Source organism: Budorcas taxicolor, chromosome 20 (assembly GCF_023091745.1).
Source record: "Budorcas taxicolor isolate Tak-1 chromosome 20, Takin1.1, whole genome shotgun sequence".
Lineage (NCBI taxonomy): Eukaryota > Metazoa > Chordata > Mammalia > Artiodactyla > Bovidae > Budorcas > Budorcas taxicolor.
In genome coordinates, this window is record NC_068929.1 from 7,438,358 (window position 1) to 7,451,746 (window position 13,389).

General features: G+C 40.1%; 1 protein-coding gene across 6 annotated transcripts in view; it reads right to left on the reverse strand.

The window, feature by feature from the left end:
* FBXW11 (F-box and WD repeat domain containing 11) overlaps nt 1–13,389 on the reverse strand; it is a 131,234-nt gene that overhangs the window by 108,530 nt on the left and 9,315 nt on the right. The window lies entirely within an intron of this gene.

The window sequence follows — 13,389 nt, forward strand, 5'->3', positions numbered from 1 at the left end:
GCTTAATTTTCATGATCAAGTCACTTAAAACTAAGATGATATTGAAACAGAAAACACCAAGCATTAAATGGAGTGAATGTATTCATTTTAAAAGTCCATATCAACTTCTGATACAAGACAGTAATTCTCATTTGCCCTCCTAAATTTATTCCTTCAATCAACTGGGCAACTAGTTGTACGGTATGCACTATGTGCTTGATGCTGGGAACGCGTTATGAACTGCATAGGACATAACAGACATGAGCCTTGAACCCACAGAGATTACCTTCTTAATAAAGGAGCTGACTGTCTAGTGGGGGATTATGCAATACATTCATCAATTATAATTATGTTACCAGCTGTGAAGAAAAAGAACTGAGTGCTATAAGAATATGACAAAGGGAATCTAACCCGTAGGAGTATACAGGGAGCCCAGACACAGTCCCTGAAGAAATAATGCTTGAACTCAGCTCTAAAAGACTAGCAGAGGTTAAATGGGCAAGAAAGGAATTAAGGGTGACGCATCCCTGATAACAAATAATAGAAAAATGCTTGTTAGGTCAAGACAGAACCTGGCGCACTGGAGGAAGGGGTGGGGGAAAATCACTGTGGCTGAAGCATGGAAAGACAGAGTGAAAAGGAGTGCAGACAGACAAGACGCGGGAGGAAAATGGGTGTCACGGCTGCAGTTTCTGACTGTGCAACTGAAATCACCACAGAAATACCAAAGTATAAGACAATGGTATTAGGAACGTAGCTATGGTGCTCTCCACAAATATAACATGCTTCAAGGAATTTCTATTCAATAGAGAAAAACTGGACTGGAAAATAGGGTTTACTGCATGTAAACAAAATCTACCTGAAAAGTGCAAGAAATTCCCAGCAGAACCTCACTTCCTAGCTACAGCAGCAAAGGCTAGTAGAAGCGAGTGTCCCTGAAGCTGTCAGTGAGGCCAGAATGGCGGATCCTGAAGTGCTTCATAAAGGCACCTGCAGCCAGGGCAAGCCAGAGCAGGGGCCTGGCTTAAACCAGCGGTAGACAGTGTGCTGAGTCAAGCAAAGGCTCCTGCAGCTGGCCTCCAACGAAGATGGCCATTTCAATCACAAAAGAGCGGCACTGGCCCAGCCACAACAAACTCAGACGCTCCTCACCCTGGCGACCTCCTTCCGCCACCTCCCAAATGCACCAGGATGGAGAATCAGCAGAAGAGAACTACAGCTCAACCTCAACAGTTCTCTTAAGAAACTAACAGCCATAAACGTAAGAAAAATATGTGCAATATCACTAGTGATTAAAGAAAATTTTAAATTCTGTAAACCAAGTTGGGATTTTAAAAAAATTATTAATACCTTAAAACAACATAAACATGAGGAAAACAGCACTTTCACGGAATATGGTCATCGTGACATGTCATGTTCATGTGAATAAGAGAAAGTGGGCACAACTTTTGACTGTACACAATGCACTTGCTCTTAAAAATGTGTACACTCTTTGACCCAACAATCCCACCTCTTAGAACTTATCCCAAGGTAACACAGATTTGTTCAAAGATTAAACTATAAGAAAGAGCACCAGTTTTAAGTTGCTATAAATTAAAAATAACTTAAATGTCTAATAAATGAGTAGTTTAACTAGTTATCCACTTGAATATTCATGCATATTAGGCACCCCTTCAAATTATAAAGAAATACATGATGGTTCTGAAAGATGTCACAAATATTGTTGAGCTTTAAAGGCAGTTTGCAAATTAATTTTACATGTGAAAAACAAATGTTTGAAACATACAAATACGTATGTGAAGAAAAAAATACATGCTGCTGCTGCTAAGTCGCTTCAGTTGTGTCCGACTCTGTGCGACCCCATAGACGGCAGCCCACCAGGCTCCCCCGTCCCTGGGATTCTCCAGGCAAGAACACTGGAGTGGGTTGCCATTTCCTTCCCCAATGCATGAAAGTGAAAAGTGAAAGTGAAGTCGCTCAGTCGTGTCTGACTCTTAGCGACCCCATGGACTGCAGCCTACCAGGCTCCTCCGTCCATGGGATTTTCCAGGCAAGAGTACTGGAGTGGGGTGCCACTGCCTTCTCCGAAAAAAAAAATACACATATGAAGGCCAAGAAGTATACCAAATACTAACAGTAGTTATAAGGGGAACTTTCAATTCTTTTTATTTCTTATTTTACATAATTTTTATTTTCAACTTTCTTATAATAAATATGGATTACTTCTTATTGAACAATTTTTCAAAAGTTTTGTAATGTGTGTGTAAATAATGGTACTAGGCTAATTGCATAACCATGGTAAGTAAAAATGAATCTTTATCTCAACCACAGAAAACAATCATTTTGAGATAGTAAAAGCATTAAAAGTCTAGAAGACACAATATTTTTAAGACTTTAGAGTAGGCAAAATTTTCATAAACAGGAATAGTTACAAAAACCAGTAACAATGAAAGAAAAAAAATGATTAATTGTGCTTAGTCGCTTCAGTCATGTCTGACTCTGCGACCCCATGGGCTGCAGCCCCCCAGGCTCCTCTGTCCCTGGGGATTCTCCAGGCAAGAATACTGGAGTGGGTTGCCATGCCCTCCTCCAGGGGATCTTCCCAACCCAGGGATCTAACCCAAGTCTCCTGTATTGCAGGCAGATTCTTTACCATCTGAGTCAGCAGAGAAACCCAACTACAAAAAGAAAATACGATTAACCAGGCTTCATCAGTATTAAGAACTTCTGCCCATCAAAAGACATTGGAAAAGCCACAGAACAAGAGATGTCTGCACTATGTGTATCTGATAAAGAACTCCCACAAATCAATAAGAAAAAGACAACTCAAGCTTTTTTTAAGGGTCAAAAGATTTGACCAGGCATGTCTCTAGACAAAATAGCTAACTGGTTGACAGGCAGGTGAAAAAATGCTCAACATCATTAGTCATTAAGGAAACTGTCGTGGTCTGGGAGCAGGCTGGAAAAGAATTTCCAGACATTAGACAGAATGAGAGGGAAACAAAGTTTATTAGAGTAGGAGACGCTGTTAGAACAGCAGGCCAGCTCAAGGGAGAACTGACATTGAACAGGGGTCCTTACCCCACTTTTATACCCAGGGTACAAAGAGTGGGATGGGGTCTTGCAGGTCATTTGCTGATTGGATGAGGCATGTATACTGGATGGAGGAAAGAGTAAGGCAAATACCTTCTCCCTATGGGGTAGGAGTGGAGACAGGTATACTGCTCAGGAGGGCCTGAAATCCATTAAAAGTTACAGCTTGGAGGAGGGAAGGACGAGGGTCTGGTTTTTCTGTTTCTGCATTCCAAGACCCTCCTTGGTTTTATCTGCTCTTTCATCCTTGGGTCACCACAGAAGTGTAAATTAAAACCACAATGAGATACTATTTCTCGCCTATCAGCATGGCTAAAATTGAGTGACAATGTCAAGTGCTGATGAGGATATAGAGCAACCAGAATTCCGATACACTGTCAGAGGAACTCCAAGAATGCACAGCCACTTTAGGAAAAGATCTGGCAGTTCCTTGAAAAACTAAACATACATCTACACGACGCCAGCAATTCCACTCTTAGATATACCCAAGAGAAAAGAAATGTCCAAACAAAACTCCGAACACAAATGTTCATGTAAGCTTTATTACTAACAGCCGAAGACTGGAAACAACCCAAATACTCATCAGCAGGAGAATGGATAAACAAAACCGTTGAATACTCTTAAAACGAAACAATACTAAGCAATGAAAAAGAACAAGCAACTGATATAACAAGAACGAATCCCGAAAACATGTTGGGCAAAATAAGCCAGCCACAGTAAGGGTGCATGTGGTATACACACGCTGTGCCTGTCGCACCTGTATGAGATTCTGAAACACACACAACTGATCTACAGGTACAGAAAGCAAGCGGCCTGAACCCAGGGATGCTGCCGAGGAGACTGCAGATGGTAATGAGGGAAGTTCTTCGGGGGTATAAATGTTCTATCTTGACTGGGGTAGTAGTTATGTCAGTGTATACAGTTTTCAAAACTCAAATAGTATACCTGAAATGAGTACATTTTATTTCATGTATAAGCATCAATAAGCTGATTAAAAAAAAAACAAAACAAACTAACAAACAAACACTACAATGTAGATATCCATACACACTCAACAGAACGGCCAAAATGAAAAGGACTGGCAAAGCCAAGAGGCTATCTGGAGCTCTCCACATTAGAGGTGGGCATCTAAGTGGACAGAAGGGCTTGGGAAACAGCCTAACAGACCTGCTGAAACTGAATATATGCCTATCCTCTGACCCAGTAATTTCACTCTGGGCTTTTTATAACTGAGAGACTGAAGTGCTTATGTTCACCTTAGAAATGTTATTCATAATAAAAGCCCAGAATTGGAAACAAGCCAAGTAATGTGTCAACAATAAAATAAACATAACTATATACACAATGAATTAATGGACCAAGGGGGGAAAACTGTTATATACAACAAAATGGGGAGTTTCACAGATACAGACATGACGGGGGTGGGGGCAGAAATATAAGAGTATTTATTAATACATGCTGTATAACTCAATCTATGTAAAATCCAAAAACAGCCATAACTAAACAACAGTTAAAAAAAAAAAGGGGGGGGGCAGAATAGACATCTGGGAAGGTTTACTGACTGGGTGAGGCACAGACGAGAGAACGCCCTTAAGGGGCTCTAGCACCTTCTCTATCTTGATCTGGGTAGTGGTTACACAATGTAGTATATACCTACATAAAAAAAAAAATCATTGAGCTGTGCACTTAAGACTGGTGTTCTATATACTATTTGTAAGTTAAATACTTACACGTGTATGTATGTGTATATACACACACACACAAAGCTGCCCTGTAACCAATCTTTGTCCATCCCTTGAAGCTGGAAGCCTTTTACACAGTATCCAGGTGTGGTTTCTCTCTCTCGGCCTCCTCACTTCCACGTTCTCCGTGTCTGCCTCCCTCGGGTTATCTGAGCTCCAGCGCTACCGACTATCTGGAGCAGTGGCACTGGCAACAGAACTGGATAAAGTCGTGCCCTAACCAGACAGGGAAGATGCCCAAAATACTTATTAACAGCATATAAGACTTTAATAAAGGTGTAACTCTAAGTCTGCGGTGCAATCCCTTATTGATTCACTATCCTGTTGATTAAATTCTTGCTGAGATTGTGGAGAAAACGAAATACAAGCAGCCAGCATTTGAAAATAAGTTCCAGCGTTACTAATACTTTGCTTGGAAGTTTAGTTCCCTAAAGTTTACAAGTAACTTTCAGGAATAAAGCCATATCAGAGACCTTGCTGAAGCATGCTATTGTGCACATTACTAAACACAGTGACAATGCGCGGAACTGTTACCACTGTCTTCCAAAGTTAACCCACTGACTAAAAAACATGTGGCTAACTTCCAGAAACCATGGTTAACCCCTAGATACTGATGTATGCGTACAAAGCTTCTTACAAACTGGACTTCATGTTTTAAGAGTCTGATTTACTTTCTTTTCAATACATACACAGAAACTCGTATCAATACCACCTACCCATTCTGCATTTACAATGTCTTACTTCCACCTCTTCTGCACCATCTGTTACTATCTAGTGATTTCTTCCCTGAAACATTACAACAGTCTATTAACTGGTCTCCCTGCTCCACTGCATCCTCCAAACTGACAGCCAGGGTGATCTTCCGAAAGCACAGATTTTGCTCAAACTCTTCAAGTCACCTCTCATCTCACATTACACCCACTACTCTCATCCTTCCTTTCCTACAGGAGGATAAGTTCAAAAGAAAGTCTCACAGGAGCTATGGTGAACAGGAAAGGAGGAGCCTTGGCTCAAAACAGCAGCCACGACTCAGCTCCAGTTTTCAGATAAACCAGTGTTTTGATGGGAAGTGTCTCAATTTTTAAAAATCTATGTGGATCAAATAAATTACATCTTTGGATCTCTATCTACAGGCTACTTGTCTGTAACTTTTGACCTAAAGGATAACCCAAGATTTGATTATAATCTCTTTGCAATCTGCAATCTACCTCAATTCCTTCACACAAATTACACCACAACAATCCACATAACTCCTTACTCGCACCTCCTGACAGACAACACACACTACAGCCCACCAGCTACTACTGTTCACTCACTTACCTTTGCTGTGAAATCCCTCTTCCAACCCAGTACATCCACACCCATTTTGCTCAGGCCTCCAAGGATAACTTTAAAATGTTTTCTTTATAAAATTTCCTTTGTTTCCTAGCTTCCACACATTGTATATCCACCTTTCATGATCCTTGGCAGTTTTCACACTGTACTACAGTTTTCAACATAAAAGACTGCAAGATTCTGGAAACAAGATATATACTTGATTCTGTTTTGTATTCCCAACATGATCAAACAGAACCTGTTGATTACATGCTTACTAATTAATGAATACAGCTATTTATCTGCCTATATGCATGGCAATTAGTACTTCAACTAGATGGCCATTACACAGTATGATCCCTAGGATTCTGAAAATTAAAAGGCTAACAGGTTCAGAAAAATATCCCTGTAATATTAACTTTGACTCAGAACTAACATGAACCCATGATTCTTTTCAAATACATATTTTAGTTCTGCCTATTGAAAAGATCTAGAAGCAACAAAACCCAATAGTACTGATTTTGGCTTCTAAACACCATGCTCCACTAAAAGGAACCAGAGCTTCTTGGAGAAATGGTTGATACTTGATATGCAGGCAAAGCAGAAGACCAAGGAGCACAGCAAAATTGATGGGCTCACGTTGCAAAGGAAGCAGGAGCTACCCTGAGGGGCTCTTATTAGCCAAACCTGAACACCCATACAGACTGTAACTGACTGTTAACACACTGAATAAATAAACGTCTACGAAGAGGACAGTGATACACAAAAAGAAGGAGAAACAGGGATGGCCTCGGTGAATGCTAGCCAATACATACAGACGAAATGACAGAAGGCCAAAATTTTGTAACTTGTGTTGTAATAAATGATTTCAGGCTCAGGAAGCTGAAACCACAGGGTGAAAGGCTATAATGTAATAGGTTATTTACAAGGTACCAAAATACTATTCCATAGAGTCCTTTCTAATAACAGATGATAAAACTGTACCTTAATGGAGAGATCTGAATGCTGCCACCTTAGACAAAGGATCAAATTTAGCACAGCTCATAATGGGATAACTTGTCATTTGAGGTGCCTCACGACATGACTCAACCCAAAGTACACTTCACCTATGATGAAGCACTCTTGTCAAGAATGTTTAAATGAGCTGCAATCAAGCCTCTCATATAACTTCCAGTTTACAGGAAGTCAGGAGCTAGAGAAGCAAGCTCAGTAACACCATGAGGAAATGTTCAAACAAGCGAAGAATGTTGCACATCCTACAGGACAACTGAACTGGACTTAAAAAAAAAAAAAGAAAGTCAATCGCAAAAGACAGAAAAGGGCAGAGAGACTATTAAAGGGAAAAGAAATTAAAAAGACATCATAACTAAATACAAAGGGGTTATTTTGTTTGGAACCTGGTTTTTGTTTTTTTAAAGAAGGTGTGCTCGTAAAGACATTCTTGGGATAACTGTAAAACTTTAACTGAATATTATATTACGGAATTACTTTCATTTTCTTAGATAAAAATAGTTTTGTGGTTTTTATTTTATGTATAAAATGCATATGACTATATTTAATATTTGGTTATAATATGGAGATATATACTATATACATGGTGCATGTATGATGTGTGTGTTGGCTTTTAGAGAGGAGAGGTTATTTTTATTCTTAAAAGGTACATGCTGAAATATTTAGAGTGAGGTATAGTGTCTGCAAGGTACTTTCAAATTGTTTAACAACATAAAAGAGTACTTACTTGGGGAGAGGACACAAAAGGGAGGAGGGTGGGAAGGGAAGACCAAGGTGGGAGCAGAGAAATGATTCAAACAAGGCAAAAAGTTAATAACTGTTGAGCCTAGGTGGAGAGAGTATACAGGTGTTTGTTGCACTGTTTTTTCCTCAACTCCCATATAAATTAAATTCTTCATAATAAAAAGTTATGAGGAAAACAGAAGAAAATTTAAAAAGCGACCAGTTTAGAAACGGTGTAACACCGTTACACCGGTTACATCTGTCCTCCACTACCTTCAGGAGTTTGTCCAAACTCATGTCCATTCAGTCAGTGATGCCCTCCAACCAGCATCCTTTGCTGCCCCTTCTCCTTCTGCCTTCCATCTTTCCCAGCATCAAGGTCTTTTCCAATGAGTCGGCTCTTTCCATAAGGTGGCCAAAGTGCTGGCGTTTCAGCTTCAGCCCTTCTAATAAATATTCAGCATTCCCGTTAGGATTTTAAATAGCTCAGCTGGAATCCCATCGCCTCCACTAGCTTTGTTCCTATCAACGCTCCCTAAGGCCCACTTGACCTCATATTCCAGGTGATCCAGCTCTAGGTGAGTGACCACACCTTCATGGTTATCGGGGTCATTAAAACCTTTTCTGTAAAGTTCTTCGGTGTATTCTTGCCATTTCTTCTAAATCTCTTCTGCTGTTAGGTCCTCACCGTTTCTGTCCTTTATTGTGCCCATCCTTGCATGAAATGTTCCTTTGATACCTCCAACTTCCTTAAAGAGATTGCAAGTCTTTCCCATTCTACTGTTTTCCTCTATTTCTTTGCACTGTTCATCTAAGGCCTTCTTATCTCTCCTTGCTATTCTCTGGAACTCTGCATTCAGTTGGATATATCTTTCCCTTTCTCCCTTGCCTTTCCCTTCTCTTCTTTCCACAGCTATTTGTAAAGCCTCCTCAGACAACCACTTGCTTTCCTGTATTTTTCTCCCTTGGGATGGTTGAGTAGCTGACACTAAAGAGAACGGGAAACTCTTCTTTTTACTGCATACTCCTTTTTGCACCTTATAACACAGATATATATGATGTATTAAGAAAAGTTTTTTGATAAGTATTGATTGTAGCTATAATGAAACCATCATACCTTCATGCTTTCATGATCAAAGCCTAATTACAGTGGAGTTACAGCTCACCTGAGAATTACAGTCTCAAGTCTGTGCATAAGGTGAAATCAGCATATAGTAAAAATCTGCCTTAAAAATCTCTTAAATATAGGCCACACTGGGCCAGCACATCATCTCAATTATTTCTACACAGCTAATTTTCACACAAGCACTTGAACAGTTTGCTTCGTCAACTGACTGAGTAGTAGATGCTGAATAGCTGGTTTCTACTCAGGCCTCCTGCTGTGATGTTAAAAATTTGTCTTATCACGGCTAGATGAGACGCATTCAGGAACTGAGACAGGTTGAGAGAAGAGCAAATTTCCATTTTCCATTTCACACTTAATCCAGAACGTTCACTGTTTAGGTTAATTTCCCCTTGCTTTTGTCACTGGATGTAAAAAATGAATTTGGCAAATCTACGAATGGACAGAGGCGTCCACTGGGCTGCAGAGTCGGACACGACTGAGTGAGGTAACACACGTGTAAGATGTGTGATGACAAAATGGCTCTTTTAAAAATACATTTCAAAAACTGTATCTCTTTTAATGAAATAAATCGTTACAGTGGAAAAATATCACAATCCAAACATAATGGGCTAATGTGAAGATTGAGAATAGGCTGTCAGAATTCCCAGATCTATGTGAAAAAAAGAGAGTAGTAACACCCTTTGTTCAACATCATAACCTGAGCTGTAGCCCATTTCTTTATATTAGCATTTCCAGGCATAGATATAAATTCCTCAAATCTTTATTTACTCTTATTAATCTTCAGTTCACTTGCTCAGTCGTGTCCGATTCTTTGCAGCCCCGTGGACTGCAGTACTTCAGGATTGCCTGTCCATCACCAACTCCCAGAGCTTTCTCAAACTCACGTCCACTGAGTCGGTGATGCGATCCAACCATCTCATCCTCTGTCATCCCCTTCTCCCACCTTCAATCATTCCCAGCATCAGGGTCTTTTCCAGTGAGTCAGCTCTTCGCATCAGGTGAGTAATGTATTAGAGCTTCAGCATCAGTTTTCCCAATGAGTATTCAGGACTGATTTCCTTTAGGATGGACTGGTTTGATCTCCTTACAGTCCACACTCTCAAGAGTCTTCTCCAATGCCACAGTTCAAAAGCATCAATTCTTTGGCAATCAGCTTTCTTTAGAGTGTAACTCTCACATCCATCCATGGCTACTAGAAAAACCAAAGCTTTGACTAGATGGACCTTGGTTGGCAAAGTAATGTCTCTACTTTTTAATACGCTATCTAAGTTGGTCATAACTTTTCTTCCAAGGAGTAAGCGTCTTTTAATTTCATGGCTGCAGTCACCATCTGCAGTGATTTTGGAGCCCCCAAAATAAAGTCTGTCACTGTTTCCATTGTTTCCCCATCTATTAATCTTCTAATTCCACTAAATAAAGTTAGCTACCACTTGAGACTAAATAAAAACTCCCAAACCTTTCTTTCTCTGCTCTCTCTGGTGAGTTCCCAATCAATATTCTTCCTAGATACTTCTCCCTTTAGAGGATTCACCCACAGGCAACTCAGATTCATTAGCTCAACTCACTCCTTTCTCCTCCCTCCACACTCTCCAGTCTATTCTTCTAGTCTTCCCTATCTTGAAAAAGAGAACAAACATCCATTCTGGCGCCCAAGGCAAAAATCTAAAATTTATATTATATCCCATCCATCTTTTACTCCTATAACCAATCCCCAAGTCTGGTAGGTCCTACCACCTACCTCTCTTTTAAGTCCACCCCACCTCTACCATGCCCACTGTCAATGCTCTGGTTTACCTTAATCATTGCTCACTTGAACTAACTAACTAGTCCCCTTGCCTTGAGTCTCTTCAATCCATCTTGCAGACACCTGAAAAGTTAACTTCTTAAATGCAAATTTGGTTACAACTCACTTTCTACTTAAGGAACAAAAGGCTCAAGAATAAGTCCCAAAACAATGATACAGTGAGCTAAAAACAAGCTCATTTAATAACATGAAGTAATACAAAGAGAATTTATCAGGCATTTTTATATGAGTATGTTCCTATTCTACCCCACACTATAGGACCAAACTAAATAAGCTAATAAGTGTATTTCAGTAAAAAGAGGCCTTAGGGAACCAAGGAAAATTCACCTGCCTTCTTAGAGACAAAAATGAACACAAAGTGGATCCCAACAGCGATAAAAGTGCCTTAAGGAAAACAAAGAGCTTCCCAGATCTGTAAGACAAGACTGCATTCAAGCTGAATGTATTAACATGCCTAAAATGAATGGCATAATCAAAAAAAGATATGGGAAGTAAAAGCCAGCACAGAAGCTGCAAGAAGACAGGGAAATCACCCACCCTTAAAGGAAAGATGAGTGAGGACGCCTCAGTCTCAGGCCAGCAAATACGTACCTCCCCTGGCAAGTCCATGCCAGCTAACCCACGTGACTGGCTTGGGTCTTCAGGCCCTTCTAACCAGTGTTTCTTATTTGAAAAACTTAAACTGGCATGCTGAGTAGGACCTAATCAGCAAATCTACCAATCAGAGAAGTCTACATTAATCACACCAACATGCACATATCATTATAAATTAAGAAACTGGAATTCTGATTTTACATATCAGTGTTGTAAGTCCAACCATGAGATAAGGAGCTGGCTTTCAGCAAACTGACAAGATTAGATTTCTAAGAGTTAAGTCCAGAATCAGACATAAGATGAAGTTAAATTCTAAACTGTATTTGTGGCTATTTAAATTAAAATTTAAAAGCCAGTTCCTCAGTTACAGAGCCACGTTTCAAATCAGTCACATGCAGCTGGTGGCTATCATACTGAACAGCATAGATAACGAACATTTTCATTATCCAGAGAGTCCTAACTGGACAGCACTGTTCTGGAAGATAACCTTAAACTAACCCGACTGTGAGTCCTCTCAGGAAGCAGCCTGGTAGACAGTCTTGGATGACTGACACAGAACCCTAGAGCTGGACTACCTTCTACAGAAGGTACAAAACAGATACTCAACAACTGTGTCCTTTCCCTTTGTAACGATTTCATGAAGTCAGAACACACAATTTTAGTCTTCAGGATTTCCACCCCTCTTTTTATCACTAGATGATACTCCACAAACTTGAGGCACAGACATGAGAAGCACGTTCTCTGAGCCAAACTGCCTAGATTCACATCTCATCTTTGGCGCTTACTAGATATGTGGCCTTGAACATGTTATTTAAGTACTGTAGCCTTCAGATTCCACATATGCAAAGTAGAAATAAGGGTGCCAATGTCACCGGGTTACCATGCAACGAGTTTATACATGCACATTGTTGAGAACTGTGCTCAGTACAGAGCAAGTGCCCAGCGTTAACCGCTACTACTTTAACTATCACCATCGCCATCCTGAAAGCTCTTCACTTTCCATGTGGAAATGTGAAAAATGCTCACCCAGAAGAAATATTAACAAATATGAAGGAATAAAACAAAAGAAGGATCACAAAGCCATAGGGTCAGTCTATGATAAAGAATTTTTTTTAAGATTAAAGGAAATGAGTACTCTGGAGTGCTTAAACACCAGAAAAAGTCATGAGTTTCCTGAAAATGTCTTACTTGTAAGACTGACAAACCACAGGTCAAAACTAGTCTAAATAATAAGCTACGAAGCTATTTAAATAACCAATGAGAACTAAGGAGGAACTGAGATACAGGTTTGAGTTCACTAGACCAAATGATACTTCCCTATATAAAGCACATTTTGACATTTAAATGTACAGCCTCTCCTAAGTTAGCTTTAGGCTCACTTGATACACTGACCAAAGATCTTCCAATCTTTTCATTAGGAAGGGAAAGCACCAGATGTAAGTAAAGTATCATGCCCAACAGGGACCCGTCAGTCGGGCAGTCTCCAGGTGGAAGCCCGCAGGAGAAAACCACACCTTGCTCTAACGGTATACAGACAATATGAAAATCCTGAAGTTAAAGTGCAAACCTCAGCAAATGTAGCCGGATGGAAAGATCCAGAGCTTTGGCGACACACAGGCTCAAGCTCAGAGCCTGGCTCTGGCACTTACGAGCTGCGTGACTTACAGGCTGTAAGTGGCTCTGCCACCGCACTCACTGTACTTACTTAATATTCAACAGCTTCATCTTACTGTCTGTAAAATACACACGAAGCACAGGCCAGCTAAAGGAAAACACGTGCGAAGAGCCGACAATAGTGGCTGGCACTTAGTAGATGCCCATAAACAGTAGCTAATTAGTAAATTCTGAGAAGACTCTCCAGGAGTCTTAAGAATAAAAGACCACTATTTTACACAGTAACGACAAAAATTATTTTGACCAGGTAATAACTATAAATCATGAGATAATACAAAATAATCATTTGTTTCCCTTATTTTCCAACTTATTCCTCAAACAAAAGTCCC